The sequence below is a fragment of the Sander lucioperca genome, chromosome 15 (genome assembly GCF_008315115.2).
Source record: "Sander lucioperca isolate FBNREF2018 chromosome 15, SLUC_FBN_1.2, whole genome shotgun sequence".
Lineage (NCBI taxonomy): Eukaryota > Metazoa > Chordata > Actinopteri > Perciformes > Percidae > Sander > Sander lucioperca.
The window spans coordinates 953,087-973,084 of NC_050187.1; positions in this window are offsets into that span (position 1 = coordinate 953,087).

The window sequence follows — 19,998 nt, forward strand, 5'->3', positions numbered from 1 at the left end:
AGTGAGGGCTCAGATTCAACTCTAACCTCTCACCTAGTTCAGTTTAGCTGGTTTATTTTCTCCATAAACTCTCAAAGAACTCATTCATTCATTTCTTAATCCCGGAATTCTTTAAACCACAATTTACTCAGCAAAATATTAACAGTTCTAGTGTGTTACCATGTCAGTGTTATTTCTAACTGTAAATCACTTCTTCCACATTTGCCTCCAAGGATAACTTGACTGTTAAAACAGTAGTCAGCTGCCCATATGAACGTTGAAACAGGTTTTGCCAGTTGTACACATTTTGTTATGTTGCAGCCTAATGCTAAAATATATTTCCCCTCATCAATCTACATTCAGTGCCCTATAATGAAAAAGCCAAAACAGGATTTTAAAAAGAAAAAATCTGAACAACAAAAGTTCCCACCTGGACCTCGCTCTGTAGGAGACTTACAAGAGTTATTTAAAATAGAAAGGTCACTTTATTTTCAATAATGTTACTTAACCTATCTTACTGTCCTGACACCATCTGCTCCTTACGGTACAACTGCTGACAGTCTTTTTTTATTTTTATTTTTTTAAGATTATTTTTTTGGGGCATTTTAGGCCACAGGACAGCTGAAGACATGAAAGGGGAGAGAGGGGGGAATGACATGCATCAAAGGGCTGCAGGTCGGAGTCAAACCTGCGGGCGTTGCATCGAGGAGTAAACCTCTATATATGTGCGCCTGCTCTACCAACTGAGCTACCCCGGCCACACAACTGCTTAACAACTCTTAATGATACATGATTATTTACAGTGTCACTCTAGAATAATGTGATCATGTGTAAAACTATCCAAAGACAACATGTGCCTTAAAAAAGAATGTTGAAAAGAAGGAATGATGAGAGAGAGAGAGAAACTGCAGCAGGGAACAGAAAGCAGATGCTGGCGAATGGGAGAGAAAATCTGGCTTTTATCTGGACAGTTAAATACCGTGGGTTTGTGCATGAATCATGTGATTTACTAACATTATTTGAAGGGCTGTGCATAAGACTGGCATGACACCAGCCATGAACATGATGAGTCTATATGAATGTTTGACTGTTACTAAGTTTCATTCAGTAAATTATGACACTTTGAAGCAAAGTTGGCATTGTTCGGATCTCTAATGACAACTTGACATTCACCTAGGCAACATAACTCATAAATATGTCATGGCAGGCCTAATTACCAAACTTTAAGAAACTATTTAGCTTTATGTGTTAACATTACATCAAACTGTCATAAGTGGTTGGTTTTAACATTGGCTGTCATGAGAGTATTATAGTTGTGCCATTAATATCTTTACTTGACCATAGTGGAACCATTGGGACTTTTCATTAGGATGTCATAAATGTCATAAGGCCAGTTTGATGACCGTGAATACAGTGCCGAGGTGATTTACTGAGTTTTGTACAAATAGCTTTTGTAGGCTACTTTTTTCTAGTCTGGATGCCAGCCGAACTTAGCCCCGCCCACAACATTTGAGGTCGGGAAGTTCGGTCTGGACTTGATCCGTTGTGGAGCAACAATTAGCTGCTTTCCGACCGGAGGGATTTTTGCAGTTCCTAGAACATACAATTCCTAGAATCCTTTTTTTCTAGTGTTCCAACTGGACCAATTTGGGGATTTTTAAGTTCCTCTGGCCGCAGTTCCTGTAACTCTTTCAGCTCCTACTTCAGGACAGGCTCTTTTCTCTTTTCTCTTTTCAGCATATGAACCTAGGTCAACGAGGGTCGGGTTTCCGCTACAGACAGACCAACAACGGGACAATTTTAACAATTTTTGCCATCTTATTCATCACTAATTTCACTTCTGACAACATTTTAGGTGAGAAATTAACTGTTTAGATTTCGAATATAGGCAGTCTTACGAAAATTGATGCCGAATTGACAATTTGCTTCAAAGTTTTCGGAGTTGAGAAGCTCCATGAAGTGAGGTGACAGCCAGCAGGCGCCTGCCCCGGCCGCTAGCTCGTCGCTCAGCCAGTCATGCTCAGAGACCCCGCTGTAAGCTGGAGGTCTCTCAGACCGATCTCGTAAATAAGAGGCTTTTATTTCACCGTTGACAGTTCGTTTGTTTTAATATCACAACACATGTCCATCAACAGATACACAGACACACAGTCACACACACACACACGTCCACACACACACACACACGTCCACAGCATAGCAGGCAGAGGCGGGGGAGAGAGAGATACCCGTTTCTCTTTGGGAGACTTGTTTAAATTATGACAAATATGCTATATATATTAGATTAGTATTTAGTTCATTACATCGCATATATCTCACTAACTCCAAACTTTCCAAAATATATCCCAATATCACTGATAAATGTAATAGGTGCCACATGACACCAGCTAACATGACACATGTTTTGGGCTTGTCCTCGTCTTCAGGGTTATTGGACAGCTATTTTTAACCACCTGTCTAGGGCCCTAAACAATGTGTTGACTCCATGTGCAGACACTTGTATTTTTGGATTATTACCAGACCATCGATTGCTTGGGAGGAAAATAAGGGATGCTATTGCCTTTGCATCCTTATTAGCACGTGGAAGAATATTGTTGGAATGGAAGTCAGCATTTGCCCCCAGAGCTTCTTTATGGCTTACAGACTTCATGATGTTCTTGTCCCTGGAGAAAATTAAATTCAGCTTAAGGGGATCCACGGGGAAATTTGATTCTGTTCGGGGGCCCATGGTTAAGTATATTTCTAAGTTAAGGTCACTACAGGAAGAAGGACATGCGCACCACTGAGTCTTCCTAAGTATAAGGTAAATAATTTCAATTGATCTATGGTGCCACAGATTCACATCCCTTGTGGGTGTACCATTGCTGTTGTGCTTTGACAAGAGAGGGATTTATCCTTTTATTCTATATTTTATATATATTATTTATATTTATTAAATCTTTTTTTTTTTATTATTATTTACATTTCATCTCTTTTTTCTTTTGTATGTACCTGCAGAAATATGTACATATGTGCGTACGTGTGACATGCATATTCATCCAATCTCGTAATGGTACAAATAATTTCTGCTGTTATACTGTGGAAGAGGGAAAAAAGGAAAAAAAAATAAAATATAAGCCCTTATGTTTGTACTGACATTTCCTGTGAAAATCAATAAAAACATATTTTAAAAAAGTATTTAGTTCATACGTTTTTTGGTGTATTTGTTTTCTGATTTTAACGCTATAAAGAAGTTTGTGAACGCGAACTATCAGAGTCTGAGGTGAGTCAGTGACACCATGCAAACCCATCCAGAAGTAGGGAAGTGTTGCACTCTCCCCCACTGGTTAGTCTCACACTCACATTGAACGCAACACGTAGGGAAAAGGAGGAAGAGGGATTGTTTGTCACCGGCTAGGCTAACCTTTAGTAGCGGTGGTCTTTGGGGTTTTAACACAGCCAGTTAGTTTAGCGCGTTCGTAACAGCAGTGATAAATAGAATGTAGGTTAACACTTAATGAGTATGCTTGTGTTTATTGTTATATGTGTATCGTTAGTCTTTTGTAGAACTACTGCCTTTGTTTAATTCATTGCACTGCACTGTATTGGGAATTTCATTCTTTTATTCCTGTATTTAATCTGTTTTTGACTAACTGTTTTAATTTTGTATGACATGCTTTTAATTTGGTATTAACTATTTTTAATTTTGTATTAACTTGTATTGATTTTTAACTGTTTTTTTTTAAAAAAAATTTTATGTAAAGCACAATGAATTGCACCGCTGCTGAAATGTGCTATACAAATACATTTGCCTTGCCTACATCTATGGAGGGTTGGTGGTATGTAACTGTGAGCAGGTCAAGGGAGGCCATTTTGTGTTTGCATGTTTTTAAGTGTGTTTTGCAGACCATTTTTTAGTTTACTAGTCTTGTTTTGTAGTTATCAGTTTTTTTGCATGGTTTGTTTTATTGTGTTGCTTTGGGCTTTTGCATGCTTTTATTTTGTAGTGTTTGATTTGTATACAGTGACGATGACTTGACCCCGCCCCCCACCAATGGTGCCAATTAGCACCAGTGCCAATTAGCACCGATGTGAGCCACCTGGGAATGAGTTCAAAATGAGCGTGTGACTGAGCAGCAAGAGAGGAGAGAACGTCCACAGAGACGATGGGACTGGGGAGCAAAGCCACCTGCGGTTTAAGTGAGTGTAATTAAATGATGAACACTTCAGCGTAATAACAATGACAGAAACCATGTTTGGTCCTGGTTACCACCTGGGGTCCGTTTCAGGAAGGAGGTTTAACAAACTCTGAGTCTAACCCTGATCTCTGAGTTGATTTACCCTGAGATGGAAACTCTGAGTTTTCGGTTCCAGAACAGCTGGTTCAATCAACTCAGAGTAGGTTCACTCAGAGTTAAGCGCATGCACAGCCAATATAAAAAGGCAGCATGAATGGAGCCATGATACTACGATTCACCATGGTAACAACCACAAACAAACTAGTCGGCGGCAATACTCATGCGCACATACAACGAGTTTGAACATATATTTCGTTAAAAAAAAAAGCAGCAGCTGCTGCAGAAGAGAGGGAATTTGCGTGGGAGAAAATTGCTGCTAGAGTAAATACGTAAGATCCAATAGAGTGAATTAATATCATATTTAATCAGAAGTATAATATTACTGGTGAAATGGCAATCAACCTATAATCTATTTCATTTAGGTGCAATCCTGCGGGCGAAAAAGTCCTAGGCCTACAAATCCCATTTCTGAGGCTGCAGCACCATCATTAACAGAATTATAATTCATAATCTTTTATTTCAAAGGGTTTACATCATTCACCTGCAATACTGGGGAACTCTTTTTTAATGTCTCTCACTGGTTTGTGTCCAGGGAACACTACAAAAACGTTTAACAAACGTTTCAGAGCGAGTCACATTCTTCTGATGGCGCTTTGCTATACAGTGGCCTTAACAAAAAACATAATGAGACACAAAGAATGTGCTGGGATGTAGAGCATGTCCACGATGGGTGACGTTAGTGATATGAGGGCGGATAAGGTTATGGAGGATACATAACTGATAGACTGGGAAGAAAAACCATCCCGCTCAAATAGGTAGGCTAGTATCTGGAACTGAAAGTACATCTATAGTCGGTCCTCAATATCTTCTACAGACGTATGTTTAACTAATGAAGTAATCCAGCTTCTTCATCAACGGGATCGTCGACACAAGGAAATGCCATGTTAGAGAAAAAAAACGTTTTATAGTCTGCCTAACACAGTTAATAAACCAACACGTTTTTTTATTCATGCAGATAACAAACTGGTCTAAAATGCGCCTGATACAGACTGAATGAGGAAATGAAAGAGCGCTGTGTCAGATGGAGAAAACCTGCTCTCAACCAGGTTAGGTTCACAGACTCAGTTACCATAGTAACTGACTCTGAGGTGAAGTTCCCTCTCTTTCTGAAACAGCCTGGAGTTACCTCTCTCTCTCAGGTTTGATTAACCTCTCTTTCTGGAACAGAAAAGCCAGAGTTTCTCTCATCTCAGGGTTAACAAACTCAGAGTTTTCACTAAACCTGCTTTCTGAAACGGAACCCTGTAGTTTAGTTCAGTTGGTCCAGACCAGTTCTGCTTTATTCCTTGTTCAAACTAGCTTTTTGCAACTAAACTGGCAATCATATGCACTGACAGGTCACATAAATTAGTAGGGCAGTCCCTTCTTCTCATGTTTAAAGATCCCATGATATGGTGCTCTTTGGATGCTTTTATATAGACGTTAGTGGTCCCCTAATACTGTATCTGAAGTCTCTTTTATATAGGCCTTAGTGGTCCCCTAATACTGTATCTGAAGTCTCTTTTATATAGACCTTAGTGGTCCCCCAATACTGTATCTGAAGTCTCTTTCCCAAAATTCAGCCTTGGTGCAGAATTACAGCCACTAGAGCCAGTCCCACAATGAGCTTTCCTTAGGATGTGCCATTTCTGTGTCTGTAGCTTTAAATGCTATTGAGGAGGAGGGGGGGGGCAAGGTGGAGGGTGGAGGTGTGGCCTTGACCAACTGCCACTTTGCTCGTTTGAAAGCCATGATGTTTCTCTCTCATGGACGGTCCAAATTCTCTGGGCGGCAAAGCAGAGAAAGGGGAGGTAACCTTTCCCCTTATGACGTCATAAAGGGAAGATTCCAGATCGGCCCATCTGAGCTTTCATTTTCTCAAAGACAGAGCAGGATACCCAGGGCTCGGTTTACACCTATCACCATTTCTAGCCACTGGGGGCCCATAGGCAGGCTGGGGGAACTCATATTAATGTTAAAAAACCTCATAAAGTGAAATTTTTATGCCATGGGACCTTTAATGTAGTACATGTTTTCAAAGATTGATAGAAGCAAGGCTTCATTATAAACATCCTGCACTAGTTTGAGAAGCTAGTAATGAGATCATCTACAAGATGATGGGAACATAACACAAAACAGGAGTGCTTAAAACACTTATGATAAAAGGGCATATGCCGATGTGCTTTTTACACACAGCATCAACGTGGGGCCCAAAGCACAGTATGAAGAACCTCAACATTATGGCCTGGTGGATGGGTGTCTGGAATTAGTCATTTCTTCGGCTACATTTACAGCGCTACGTTTTGGTTTTTAAGCGGAGTTTTGAGCCACAAGTGAACTCCGTGCACTCAAGTGTTTTTATCTAGTAGAAGAACTAATCTCTGTTTAAACTAACACGCCCAAACCTCATATCTCATCATCATTCTGGTATACTGGGCATAAACAGGAGGCAGCGTGGAGACTCCCCCCGTTGCTGGTAGTTGCCATGGTAACATTAGTAGCTTAGTCTCAGAGAACGAGACGTCGTGACCGATAAGACCCAATCAGACGGCGAAGCGTTGGCGTCAGTGACGGTGTTGCCAAAGGTCTCCGTTTGTGGCCGTTGAGACTGAAACACAACCCCGCAGATTCCAAACCTAAACAGGTCAGAAGAGTTTCCAAATGTCTCCGGTTTAGGGGCTCAGAAACACCAGAGCAGGGGGAATGAGAGGGGGAAACGTCAGAGCAGGGAGAATGAGAGGGGGAAACACCAGAGCAGGGGGAATGAGAGGGGGAAACGCCAGAGCAGGGGGAATGAGAGGGGGAAACACCAGAGCAGGGGGAATGAGAGGGGGAAACACCAGAGCAGGGGGAATGAGAGGGGGAAACATAGCAGAAGACAGCGGCAGAGTGGGACCAAAAAAATCTACCGAGAAATTTCAACTCACACACTGTCTGTTAACGTTACTGATAGATTTCCAAACGTGACGAGGAAAAAAAGAGGTGTTCGATGGCTTTATTTCACAGGCCGACCAGGGCTATGCCATTTGGGGAGGGGCCGCTCACTGATCTGAAAATCCTAGACATGGTTGTGACTGTTAGCGCTTTCTGATTAGCCTGTGTTTGTATTGAAATAAGAGGCTGCTGCAGCCCGCCGTACGGGTTGAGCAGAGGCTGCACAATTTGACCAGCAGGCAGCGGGCAGCGGCCAGGCAGCGGATGGTGTTGCTAAGAACTTGCAATGTATCAGACCGGCCCTTGCGGCCTCGAAACACTACCGGCCCACCGGGAAAAGTCCCGACTCTCCCGATTGCCACTCCGCCTCTGGCAGAAGATATTCATTTTTAAACCAAAACGTAGCAATGTAAATGTAGCCTTAGTGAAAGGCTAAGAAATGACCATGGCATGTATATGAATTACTGAAATAAAGTGTTACTGTGTCCAAATCTATTCAAAGTTGACGTCAGCTAATGTTAGCTTTGTTTAGCACAGTGACAGCTAAAAGACCACAATGTGAAGCAAAGCATATTTCCCCCCATTTTTCTATGGGATGTTAGCAAATCAAGGCATTGCAGCTGTTTGGTATAATGATCTGCATCAAAAACCTGAACCTTTGTTTCTGAGTGAAAATCCTGCAGACTGCTAGTGGCTCGAAGAACGTCTGTTCTTCAGAAGAGCTGAAATTCTTCTCACACTGGCTCCCTAGATCATTTTCTCTTTTTACTGTCTCATTTTACTGTTTCTTTTGATCTGTTTTTCTTGTTTTGCTATTGTTATTTATTATATATCTATATGCTTGTTTTGTCTCCTTATTACTATGTTTTGCATGTGTTGCCTCTTGTTTCTATTCACCAAGTTTTGTCTTGCAACTATTTGGCCCCACTGTTGAGCTGTCTGTTATTTTATTGACCTCTTTTGCCTTGCTTGTCTGTCAAAGCAATGTGTAAACTCTGTTTTTAAAGGTGCTATATAAATAAAGTTATTATTATTAGTCGTTCTTATTGACGCTAAAAGTCTCCTTTAGCACTTTAAGTAAACGCGCTTGGTCGGGAGTATTGCCGTCCCTTTTGACGCAGTTATGTTAAGGAAAAGGTCGTGGGCGGGAACTACGGGACGGTTGGGTTTAGGAAAGGGTCGTGGGTGGGCGTACGGTTCTGTGACACGCAGGAGGAAAGATAAAAGCGACTATAGCAAGCTGGGGACACGAACCCCGCTCTCCTGGGTGAAAGTCCTGTGTTTGACCCATCCACCCCCCCAAACCAACCTCCTTACGCGGAAATTCGCCCTTACATACTACTCTCTAAATCCTCTCTAACTGCTGCTCTTCCCGGTGCGTTACACAAACACGCTGAAAGACGCCTTTTTCGTCGCATCAGACGCTGACAGCCACTGTCCAAACACATTATCTGAATTTTCTAGTGAGAAATTAATTTTTGACAGTAGTTTCAAATCCTGCATTTTCATGCATTCCTGCCCATTGTCTACTCAATGCCCTGAAGCCAGTCATCACCCAGATAATAGCTCCCTGATGTCAGCACCTGCCTAAGGCGTTAAAGGTTCTGAGCTCGAGCCCCTGGTGTTGCAAGATTATCATACATATGTCTAATCAGGCATTGTGCTGTGGACAACTTCCCTGCATGCAGTCTTGTATAAAGTACTTGAAAGCAATACTTGAGTAAAAGTACAAGCATGTTACCAGAAAATGACTTTGGTAGAAGTCAAAGTCTCCTTTTAGAACAATACTTGAGTAAAAATCTTAAAGTATCTGATATTTATTGTTCTTAAGTATCAAAATAAATGTCTGAAATCAAATGTACTTAAGTATTAGAAGTAAAAGTAAAAAAAAACTTTGATTATGAACTTTATGACCAAAGGTGTGTAACGTTATCTTCATCACCACTGTCGTCGGGGTGGTCATCGTCTGTTACCATGGCGGCAGAGCCTGCAGCAGGTGCTTCCATGACACTGTCATTATGCTTCCTCCTCTTCTTCTTTAGTTTTGGTCTATGGTTGTTTTTTTTCCAGCTTGGCAACAAACAGGCATCACGTCACCAACTGGAACGGAGCGTGCATTATCTCGGCAATCTAGGAGCAATGATTCACCAAACCTGCTTTTTTCCAGTGTAACAAATTTCTTCTGATTTTATTTTGTAGTAACGAGTAACTAAGATGTGTAGGGGAAATGTAGGAGAGTGAAAGTAAAAGTTTCCGGAAATAAAAATAACGAAGGAAATTACAGATACGTGAAAATTCTATTTAAGTACAGTAGTGAAGTATTTGTACTTTGTTACATTACAACATTGCCTGCATGTTTTAAATGTGTCTCTGCATTAACACACCTGATTCACATTAACAATCAGTCCAGTTCCAGTTAAGTAAAGTCATGTTATTAACTTAACCCAGGGTTGACTCAATAAAATAAACTACAGGCATCTAGTTGTCTAGACAAAGTACACACATTCTAAGAATTTACTAGTGATTCATTCATTTTTGACAGCATTTTAAAATCATTTGCATTTCAATTCCACTGGCCCGGATTGACTTAATAAAATAAATGACAGACCTTACTAGACATTGACACAATGCTACACCATGGCTGCGCGGTGAGAAAACATGATACACTTATCTTTTTAATTCTATTTTAATCTCAGAGTACACTAGGAATGCAACTAATGATTATTTTCATTGATGATTAATCTTTATTTATCGTTATTTTCTTGGTTAATCAATTAGTTGTTTGGTCTTTAAGATATCAGAAAATGCTGAAAAATGACCATCAGTGTTTTCCAAATGCAGCTGTCTTGTCCACAACTCAAAGATATTCAGTTTACTGTCATAAAGGAGTATAGAAACCAGACATTATTCACATCTAAGAAGCTGGAATCAGATATTTCTTACTTTTTTCTAAAACATTTACTCAAACCGATTATTAACTTATCAAAATAGTTGGTGATTAATTTAATAGTTGACAACTGATCGATTAATCGATTAATCTTTGCAGCTCTAGAGTAAGTAGTAGTTTAACCAGAAACATTTTCTTCTATCCCCAGACACCCCTACAAGGGTCACTTTTTTCATCTCACTGGAGTTTGCAGACCTGGGAAGTGTAGAATTCATATTTTATGCAACATACCTTTAAAGTAGGAAGGCTTTCATTTTCAGTGCTTTCATTATATTGGATCAATGCCCACATTGTATAGAGACACCCAAAGGCCAGCACCCTTAGAACCTGCTGGATGCGCTGCCAAGTACTCATTACAACATTAAATAAACCTTCTCAGCTTTGTATAATGTAAGCTGATATAATGATAACGACAATAATAACGAATAATGACATAATTACCCTTTCCACTCCCTACCCATTGTAACGTGTGTGTGAATCACACCTGTTTTGAAAGTATTAAGTGAAAGGATCATTTGAACAGTCTCATCTTTCAACTGCAGTCTTGTCAAACAGGCCACGCTGCCTGAAAGCTGATCTCAATCACAGCGTCAGTGTGAAAACACGTTGTGTGGGAAAGACCAGACACAGAGGAACATTAAGTGTGTCTGCAGGCTTAGACAGGGAGGAACAGGAAAAGGCTCTGCCATATTGCATTATTCCGTTTATGAGTTCACTCCCAGGTCACACAAGCACAGCCACACACAGACATAGATATACACATGCATGTAGAAATAGATGCATGCATAACACAACTGGCTTGTTCAAAGGCTGAGTCCTTGTGACAGACAAATAAAGTAAAAAATAAAATGTTATTTGAACCACTGACTAACTTGAGCATGTTAAGCATGTTGAAATATTGCACTGACCCATTTTGGTAACACTTTATTTGAAGGGGTGTGCATAAGACTGACATTACACCGTCATAACTATAACATGACACCTGTCATGAACATTGAGTCTTTTGAATGTTCATGACTGTTGTCATTAAGTGTCATTCTGTAAATTATGACACTTTTAATGCTAAGTTAGCGTTGTTTGAAATGTTTGTTATCACAACTTGACATTAACGAAGACGACAATCTCTGTGTTATGAAAACTTGATATTATGCAACAACATAGCCTGTCAATGTCTTTGTTATGACAACTTGATATTGACACGCCAAACATAATGTAAGTATTATTTAGTTAGCTCTAAATTTCTGTCATGTCATACTTCAAATAAAGGGTAACACTTGAAGGTATCTACATAAGAGTGACATGACACTGTCATGAACACATGACACTGTCATGATACAGTCATGACACATGAACCCTAACTCTAACTCTAACCCTAACCATAACTTGTCATGACAAAAACCGAATGACACTAAAAAAAGCATTACGTCATAAACATTTATGACTTGTTTATAATGTTTATGACACGTTCATGACAGTGTCATGTCACTCTTATGTAGATACCTTCAAGTAAAGTGTAACCAAATAAAGTGTTACCCACATGGTAAGCCTGCAAGATTTTGCAAGAGTTCTATCAAGTTTAGTTTGGATGTTTTTTAAAGGGGCACCCCTCCAATTTTCATGAATTATATCAGTTCACTCGACATGATTAGTACCACTCAGCCTGCCTAAAAGCTACAGTGCATGACTATTTTATATTAATGCACGTCCGTTACATTCAATTCTAAAAACTCTCTCTGTATTTCTCAATATGGCTATGTTTCCAAAATGGTGTAATCCGGCAACATTTTGTGCGCAGCAGCTCGAGGGATGCGTTTTACGTCGCCGCTGAGGAAGAACAACAGCAGCGCTCAGCTTTGGAGATGAAGAGGACTGCCGCAACAGGTGAAGGCATGGCTGAAAAGCGCCCACTGAATGTTTCAGTCAGTGATTGTACTGCTAAAGCCCAGTTTAGACCAAAGATTTGCGACGAGACGAGTTGAAACTTGCAACTTCTTGCAACGAGCCATCGGAAGCATTCTGAGACGAGACGGTGTATCATCTCCATAACAACGCCTCTTTGTACTTCGGTTTAGGCTTTTTTGTAGCTGGATATATCACTTGTTACGTCTAAATATGAATGTGGATAACATTAGTGATATTGAGATGCTTGCTACAGTTTGTGGATCATTTTATAGATGACTTTACCAGCTGACTTCTCTACTGGCTGTTGAAACAGGCGACGTCTCTTACGCTTCTAAACCAGCCTCTGGAGACTCGACCAGCTGAGTCACAGCGAAACCATCAGCTGAGTCCAGCTGAGATGAGCCGGTTCAGACCACTGCAACTTTTCTAAAACGGTTTCGTCTCGTCACGAATCTTTGGTCTGAACTGGGCTTAAGAAAATACCTTCACATTCAGCAGAACAAAAATCCCCAAAAGAAAGTGATCAACGGCGAAGACAAACAAGAATAACAATTGGTGTGCCTTTTCCTATTTGGAGAGTGCTAAAAAAAGAAAAGGGACTGAGGTCAGACACAGATGTTGCTTTACTCTTGAACAGGTTAGTAATGGGTTTAGTAACTTATTAGTAGGAATTATGGCTGTTTCATGTGCGTGCACCTGCGAGGAGGATCTGAGTTTGTTTCAGTAACGTCAAAGAAAGCCGTTCATCCGTCCATCCAGCTGGCCAGCTCCACAGACTGAAGCCCAGCAGATCCTAGCAGCAGCCACCACCAGGCCCAGCAGATCCTAGCAGCAGCCACCACCAGGCCCAGTAGATCCTAGCAGCAGCAACAACCAGGCCCAGCAGATCCTAGCAGCAGCCACCACCAGGCCCAGCAGATCCTAGCAGCAGCCACCACCAGGCCCAGTAGATCCTAGCAGCAGCAACAACCAGGCCCAGCAAATCCTATCAGCAGCCACCACCAGGCCCAGCAGATCCTAGCAGCAGCCACCACCAGGCCCAGTAGATCCTAGCAGCAGCCACCACCAGGCCCAGTAGATCCTAGCAGCAGCAACAACCAGGCCCAGCAGTTTCTAGCAGCAGCAACCACCAGGCCCAGCCTACAGAGGCAGCCATGGTGACACAGAAAAATCTGAGGCATATAACTGAGGCCGAACCCGAGTTTGTAACTATGGGCACAGTTAGAGAAATGCTGGAACAACAAAAAACTCTGTATGAGTATAGTGTGAATTTTGCGAGGATCTGTACCAAACAAAGATGTTTTCTGTAGGATAGGATTTGTAGACTGCAACTTCTCTGCAGCACCACAATACTTAATTACTTAATTCAGAATGGTTTGACACATATTTAGTTTTTAACAAATATTGCCCTCCCCGGCCTGCAACTTAGATATTGCACTAGTCCATATTGCGATTTTGATAAAATTGCGATTAATTGTGCAGCCCTAGTTTATAATAAAGTTTGGCCCGTCTAGTTGTGCGCCAAACCAAAAAGACGGGAAACTGTTTTCAAACTCCAATTACGCGACACCCCAAAGCAGAATTTGGCAGATTTACCAACTTTGAGACTTCAAATTCCCCCAGAAGCAGAGAGTTTTCATATTTAGGCTGTGAAACAGGTTGTTGTAAAAAATGTAGTCATTGTCATGCTTGATTTTTCTAAACTCTTATGATGGCTAAGGAACTTTTTAAGGCCTTTATGTTGACAAAAGTTCGACAGAAAGCCCTTAAACGAGTGACAAAGAAAGCAACAAAATGGTGCAAAAACTGACAAATGTTTAAAAAAAGTGACAAACACGTCTGAGAAAGCCACAAAAAAGTCGAAAAAAGCAACACAAATGACCACAAAAAGTGACATGCAATAATACAGTCGAAGATGTTTGACTGTGCAATATGTATTTAAAAGCATATCAATAAACTGTACATGTCTGGTCCTTGATGTAATTCTCTTTTCCAGTGTGGCCCTTGAGTGAAAATGAGTTTGACAGTCCTGCTGTACAGCCAGTAGGCCGCCTTAAGCTTTCATTTGTCCCTGCATCGATAGCACTACTGAACAACCAGTCCAGTCCTCATCATTATAATACTGTGCTGGCTTTAACCTGTGTAACCTGTGTATGTTTACTCACCATGTGCAATTTCTTATATTCGCAATTTGCATTCTTTATTTAGCCAATTCCCATACTATGCGTAATTTATTTATTTTTATTTATTATGGGGGTTGAATCACTTTTAATGTGACAAAGTATACATTAAAGCGCTCATAGAAGAAGTTGCATTGTTGACACTGTATGACAATCTATATAAGCATATAAAGAGAAATTTTATCTGCTTTTATATATTTAACTGTTGTAACTGCTCTTCAATGTTTAATTTCTTATACTGCACTGTAACTTTTATTCTCGTATTTTATCTGTTTTACATTTTTTTATCTGTTTTCATGTAAAGCACTTTGAATTGCCCTGTTGCTGAAATGTGCTCTACAAATAAAGATGCCTTGCCTTGCCTTGCCTATTATGCTTTTTGACTTTTCCCCTTTCCTTTGTTGTGTCATATATCTTTTTTGTGCATGTTATAGGTTTACAAAGTGAAAAAGCCCAAAGTCCACCCCAAAGGGACTTACCATCTCCAACAGAAAACACTGTTCACAAACTGCTCCAAACAGCTCTATTGTAGTCCAGCCTTTACTTCAGAGACAAACGTGGTCACTTTGGAACACATGTTATAATGCTCACCTAGCTACTATCAGGGCACGCCCTCATACTCTGCTTCTGACTGGCTAGTAGTCCTTACCTAGGTACTGTCAGGGCACGCCCTCATACTCTGCTTCTGACTGGCTAGTAGTCCTTACCTAGGTACTGTCAGGGCACGCCCTCATACTCTGCTTCTGACTGGCTAGTAGTCCTTACCTAGGTACTGTCAGGGCACGCCCTCATACTCTGCTTCTGACTGGCTAGTAGTCCTTACCTAGGTACTGTCAGGGCTAGGGGTGGTACGGTTCATGAAAAAACATTGGAACCGCTCGGTTCGCTTGTCTCGGTTCGGAGCGTGTGTGTGTGTGTGTCGCACGGGTCATCAGTCCACTGTTAATGTGCACTAACCACTTACTGCCGTAGTGCCCACTTTATACACCTATATTAAAACACTTACTGGAAGAGGGGGATGAGCGTGACGAACGCAACACATGGCAGCTGATCGGACGAGTCACGTGGTTCTTGCTGCTCCCGAATTTCAAAACAGACTCTAATGGCGTCTCGTTCTGAATATGATCTCGTATTTTACGAAAATAGTTCACCGAAACGTGTTTCTGAAAACATTTTAAGCGGGAAATAGGCCATACAGTTGCTGAATCTGTCTGTTTTTTTGATCGACAAAAGTCAGTTTAAAAGATTTTCGTCAGATTTTGAGAGGCGCCGAGCTGACCGCTCCTCGGGAGTGTGGCGTGCTGCTGCTGCAGGTCACGTCACATGCAGAAATGTCAAGTGGGAGAGATGAGGAAGGCTGCCCGGAGTTGGAGGATGCGCTAGCGTCGTATGAGTGTGGTGTGTGGGAACATTTTGGATTTCATGTTACCTATGATGACAGCGGAAATAAAACAATAGATAGAACTGCCACTGTGTGCATGTATTGTGTAACATGCATTCAATATGCTAATTTTAGCTATATATCATATGCTGAAGTATATTTCTGGAGTGTTAAAGATTAAAAGAAAAAATAACAAGAACCGTAGAGAACCGAAAACCGTGACCCTAAAACTGTGATACGAACCGAACCGTGGATTTTGTGAACCGTACCACCCCTAGTCAGGGCACGCCCTCATACTCTGCTTCTGACTGGCTAGTAGTCCTTACCTAGCTACTGTCAGGGCACGCCCTCATACTCTGCTTCTGACTGGCTAGTAGTCCTTACCTAGCTACTGTCAGGGCACGCCCTCATACTCTGCTTCTGACTGGCTAGTAGTCCTTACCTAGCTACTGTCAGGGCACGCCCTCATACTCTGCTTCTGACTGGCTAGTAGTCCTTACCTAGCTACTGTCAGGGCACGCCCTCATACTCTGCTTCTGACTGGCTAGTAGTCCTTACCTTGGTACTGAGCATGTGCGACTCCCAACAAAGATGGAACAGAAGTGAGAGGTCTCACTCTGTAGCTAAAACAGAGAGCTCAACACACAGGGTGAAAAGAGGAGCTGCAGCAATGTGCAGTACAACAAAAATATGGTGTTTTTTGAAAATGAAACCATGTAAACCTATTCTGGTACAACCTCTAAATACAATTATGAACCTGAAAATGAGCATAATATGAGCACTTTAAAATGTAAACTTACAGCCTGATGAACAGTAACATGCAACTGCTGCTGACTTGTACATTCTGATGTAGCTACAGGAAGGAAGCTACTGACCACAATGATGAATCAGATACTGTTGACATGATGTCATGATTTGATCAGAGTGCTGTAAAACTAAACTATTATCACGTTCACTTTTGTTCCTTAAACTAGTTTAATCACTTCTACTTTCATACATTGACAGAAGCCCCGCCATCCCCACTGCCACCAATGGAGGCATAAATCTCAGAGACAGATATCTCAACACCTTGACAAAAGTAGAAACCACTGAAGGGAAGTGAGAACATCTGCTTTTTGTCGTTGCCTAGAGGAACTGACCCCTGAAAAATGTTTATCAGTGTTTTAAGCCCCCGACGTCTCCTTCCAGGCAGCGCTGCCTGGAAAGCATTAGGATTAGGCAATGGTTATGGTTAGGGTTACGGTTATGGTTAGGGTTCGGTGCCTTGAAGTCATCGGTACCAGTGCTGCCTTGAAGTTAATTAGGCAATGGTTATGGTTATGGTTAAGGTTAGGGTTAGGTGCCTTGAAGTCAACGTTCGCAGCTCTGCCTGGAAGGAGACGTTGGGGGCTTAAAATACCATTGAGCCTGAAAAACACATAGACCAAGTAACATAAGAGATATCTATGTATCATAAAAACTACAAATGTGCTCATAATAACTTGCAGAGGAGAAGTTAAAAAGCAGCTAAACTTATTTTTTTTAAAGTGTTATCATTTAAGGCACTCAGAAAAGCCTGAGTTACAAACTGGACGCATTAAGTTTGAAAGATACTTCATAGTTCACCTCTTGGGCACTGCTGGAAGCTCTTGAGCTGTGCTATGTGGCAGCCCTATCACTCTGACATCTCTCCACAAATACATGTCTATAGATTCTGTGTGTGTGTGTGTGTGTGTGTGTGTATAGAAGAAAAAAATAAATAATTTACCCATAGCGATAAATAAATTACTTCTTATTGTTATTTACTGAGTCAGGGAGTGTCTAATGAAAATACTACTTACAAAATATGTAGTTAGCGTGAAACAACAATGTTGTTATCCGGTTTTCCTTTTGAATGAGGAATAGATTATCACCGCCGGCTGGTATGGAGAGTTATTTCCTCTCACACAGGTGCAGAAAGTACGTGGTACTTGGCCCTTGGCTGTAGTCTGTGTGGTGTAGGGTTGTTGGAACAAATTCCGAAAGTCAAATATAATTCGAATAGTAAAAAAATCAATACTATTCGAATGCTGAAATTACTATTCGAATGTGATTTTTTTATAAATATGTTGGCTAACGTTAGCTAATCTCTCTTCTTCTCATCTTGGCCTACCCGCATGTGAAAACGAAATGCTTTTGTCATGTCAAGTCTGATGACGTTAGAGGGAGTGAGAAACACAAGGCATTGTGAGCTAACGTTACGTAGCGAGTAACGTTAGTACACGGGGGAGTGACAGGCTGCGGCTGGAAATCAGAAGAAGGATGGGAAATAGTTTTAACATGACTTTAAAATCGACATCCACTGAGCCAAAATGCTTATGTTATCAATAGTTAGCTCGTTCTGGTTTCCTAACTGCGTTGCGAGGTATAGGACCTTAGGAGCTTCATGGAAACAGCTAAAGTTAATGTTAGCTGCCCTACAGCTGTCAGAGTAGCTTTGACTTCATATATTACCTTCTAACAGCTATATTCTAAGTAACGTGACAATCTCCAAGAAACAGGTTGCTTATAAATCACTAAAATAGTAGCGACATCACCATTTGGCTTAGTTATCAATGCCGTTAGCATCGTGGCTAACACTATTGTTAGTTTATGACAAATGGTTTCGGCTGTGCTATCTAACATGATGTCACTACACTTGTTAGATAATGTTTCATTACAGAGTTCTCTGTTGATTTGTGTTTGTCGCTGTGTGCTCGTGGTGGAAAATGAATGTAAACAGAGAGCGGCGTGTCGGAAATGCAATGCGCCGTGACGTAGGTCCCTTCCAGACCAGGCTGGTGTTAGAAGTCCCTCTAGTGGACAGAACGTGTAACAACAACCACATGTTTATAGTGGCATTGACAATGCATAAGCCTGAGTAGCAGTGGCGTAGGCAGAAATAGTATTTTGGACGGGCCAGTACAAAAGTGAGTGGTCCATTTTCAAAAAGACGTAGAAGTAGCAAAAAGAACAAACTGGAAAAAACAGCAACAATTTTACCTTTCCAACATATACTGCATTACAACGTCAATAGCAGTACTGTCTACAACATGCTCAACCAACAAAGCTCAGTCTAAGAAGTTTGTACACAACAATATAGACGAAAACCTGTTGATTTTAACCTATTCAGGCTAGCACCGGATGCAGCATTGGCTCTGCATAGCACTGTTATAAAATTAACCATTTTATTGCAGTGGCAACTAAACATGAACCCAAACAGCAGAGAAGGAAGTTTACATGACATAGAATAGCCTACATCAGACAGAAATCACACATGTAACATATCCTTTGTGCATTCATAACTCATTCATTAACTCGATAATAAAGCCGTAAAGTAGGCTTCAACTCAGGACAGTGCCACTTCTCACAAATACAGATAGGATTGGAGATGAAAAGTTTAACTGACACGTAACTGCGACCAGCTTCGTGGGAAATTAAGAATCAATGCTACCTGTTGTTATCTGCTTCTGACAGGGCGCTGGTGGAACTCTCTGCACTGGTGGTGGATGTCGATGCACTTACATCATTAGGTTTTGCTTTTTTAATAATATATCTGTCCATTTTAGTCTAATTCTGATTACCTAATGCACATGCATGCATGTGCAGTGGGGGGATGGAGGGGGGGTCACTAAAAAGGCATTTTCATCCGAGAGACGCTGTGATTGGTGAATAGGATATGGAGCAGGGGACAGACAGCGACATAACCAATCACACTATGACAGACATTCCACTTAGCACCAACTGCAATGTTTAATTCTAAGTATTTTCAGCACCTATGCATAACAGCATTGTTGCTTCAGGACTATGGTCAGAAAATGAGCTGCAAATGCGCTACGCGCAGTAAAAAAAAAATCAAAGAATGAAAACTTCCAGCCAAGCATTGTTTGAATTATGAAAGATATAATGAAAAGTGGCCAGCAAGTCGCCAAATGTTAGACAGTGTATGGAGTCCACGGCAGTGACAGGATCAAAGAAAACTAAAAACTACGTCACTCACAGATAAGTTATCTTCTTATTTAATGTGGGCAAATCACAAACGTGTTTCAGCTAGAAGCCATCATCAGTGTTCAGGATTTCTTACTAAATAGGAAGGTTATTAGGTTACTTAAATAATAACGCAAGAAGCATGAAACACATTTTACTCTGTGAGGGCCAGCACTCAAACAAACTGACGGGCTGTCAGCTCCACTGGGGAAATGTCTGCACATGCTGCAGGAAAGCTCGTCCTTATTTCCACTGGATTCCATCCAAGAAATCTGTCCATACCACTTTAAAGAGGAGCCATTGTTGTCGCCAGCTAGCCAGCTAGTTAACGTTAGCTGCTGAAGGCAGCCCGGAGAGTCTGCCTGTTGTTACCAT